Source organism: Nilaparvata lugens, chromosome 8 (assembly GCF_014356525.2).
Source record: "Nilaparvata lugens isolate BPH chromosome 8, ASM1435652v1, whole genome shotgun sequence".
NCBI lineage: Eukaryota > Metazoa > Arthropoda > Insecta > Hemiptera > Delphacidae > Nilaparvata > Nilaparvata lugens.
Window position 1 is genome coordinate 23,681,253 of NC_052511.1, and position 2,309 is coordinate 23,683,561.

Here is a 2,309-nt window from a genome sequence, read left to right on the forward strand (position 1 = left end):
TTAATATTTAAACATTTGAAGCTTTATTGTCAAACATTTTCAGTGATGATGACATACACATTGTGTATGTATTTAAATGTAGGTAGCTACATTTGTGAAATTATTAATGTGTTTTTTTATTTTATGAATCAAATCGTTGAAAATCCATCTGTCATCATGATCATGTTAACAGGATGTCCGTGTAGATGTATGATTAGCATCTGTAACAGAAAAGTAAATTTCATTTGTAATTATTAAAATAATAAATGATCACTTGGGTACATCTAAAAATGAAAGATTTTAAAAATAGATTATTACTGATTTTGGACCTTTTTGATAGGTTCCTTTTGACAATTTGTATGATTAGTAGTGGAGATTTGGATGATTCGAGGGTAAAGATGGAGGGTTGCAAGAGGGAGGCTCACATGAGTGGCTTGAAGCAGATGGTTTCTCTATTATAATGATGGGAAAATTCAAACACTTATTATTGGTTCAAAGCATAGAGCTGAATTGGGAATGAAATACTATTTTTGATCATCGTTGTTATTTAAACGCCAACGAATTCAATGGCATCCATAATGGGATAGTTTTTCCATCTTTGAAATGTCTATATTGTTTTTGTTCAAATGGAAAATAAATTGTTTTAATTTAAAACTATTTCATTCCTAATCAACCTCCACGAAATATGTACCGTACAGTAAGCAACTCTTCACCAATATTTTGAGAAATAGGTTGCTAATAATTGACTCTGGATATTGTTGAATTGGTGGGCATTTATAAAACAACAATTAAAGGAAAGCAAAACATATTATTATAGATCCGAAAGATAACTTGGATAAAAGATTACAATATCAAATAGGGAATTGTAACAATTTTTGAATTGATTCATTATTCAGCTATCTACTTTTCAGAAGTAGAAACAAAACAAAAGTAGGTAACAATAAATTACAAAAAATACTCGAATTTAAAAAAAAAAAACACTTTTGGAGTGAAAGTTGGTTGGTCATTACCAACAACAGGTCGAAACGATAGTCACTACAAAAGTAAGTGCATTTCACTCCAAAAGGTTTTCTTAAATTTCGAGTTTAATTTTAACAGTGAAAAAGTATGGATATACAACAGAGTAAAAAATACTCGCTTAGTCTGTGGTCGCTCTTTTTAATCAAAACTGAATGGAGGAGAAAAATCTCACTATCTACTCCCATCTTAAGTTTTTATTGGTCCATGTCCAGCACTTGTTTCAAGACGATGTCATTTCCCGAAAAATGGATAATCACTTATGTAAAATAGTGTATCATACATATTCCTTTATAACCAAACACTTATAATGCGGAAAGTTCTCATTATAACATCGTTATTTTTTCCAAATGAAATTATGTAATCACTCGTGTTATAAAAGTATCAAAACTTTATAAAATAAGAGTATCCAGAATTTCATCTATATTTTTACAACTCATGTTGTGAGTATTATTATAGTTATCAGCGCAACAGCAGGGATGAGTCTCATCATTATTGAAACCTATGTCTTTTTTCGAACGGGATATTGATAAAGGTAATAGAGAGAATCACAAAACATCTTAAAAAAAATAGTTGATGTTTAGGTTGTAAATAAATAGTACTGACTCAAGCAATGTGTCCGATGAGGGTGATGTTGACGGTAGTCCTTTCCTTGCCCATGGTTGAGAGAGGTTTTGCTTGTTGGCTGCAGTTACTAGCGTAAAGTGTTCTGTAAGATAATGAGAAAAGCATTAAATACTTAAATAGTGTTTCTACTTATTTGTAATATTTATTTATTGATTGATTCAATCTTTATATATTTCAAAATGTATTGCTAGAGCTTATCAGACCCATTGGCCATTGCATAAATTTTGAGAGTTTCAGGAGAAGAATCGTAATAAAATATTTTGTAATTCAATGACGTAGGCTCAACGCACAACACATACGTGACTCAGGTCGAGAAGAGACTCGACTCTAGTCGAGGGCATGTGTTTTCAAATGGTGACAGTCAGGCCTCTTTCACACGGCAGAATCCTAGCTCCTGAAGATCATATTACGGAAGATCATATTTCATATTTCGCAGCTCTCCTGCGCTTTCACATGGGGATCTTACAAAATATAAGCCGACGGATCTAACAATTACGCCGACGTTTGCTCAAAGTATAACTCATCAATTTTTCTCAAAGTCTAACTTCCTTAAACATATAGATAGAAGATTTCTGATTTCGGATTTGGATTCAGCGACCCCAAATTATTCAAAGCGTAAGTCCCATTTTCAAAAATACCCGAAAACAAGGGAGTTATAGCTGTTTTTAATATAGCTTTCCATTATC

The 2,309-nt window shown here is 32.0% G+C and overlaps 1 long non-coding RNA gene across 1 annotated transcript; it reads right to left on the minus strand.

Annotated features, from left to right (window-relative positions):
* LOC111046837 lies at positions 1–1,760 on the minus strand. The gene is made up of 2 exons (XR_002605792.2): positions 1,603–1,760; positions 1–200 (listed from the first exon to the last, which is right to left on the minus strand). It is a non-coding gene; the product is annotated as an uncharacterized LOC111046837 (long non-coding RNA).
* Positions 1,761–2,309: the final 549 nt, after the last annotated feature.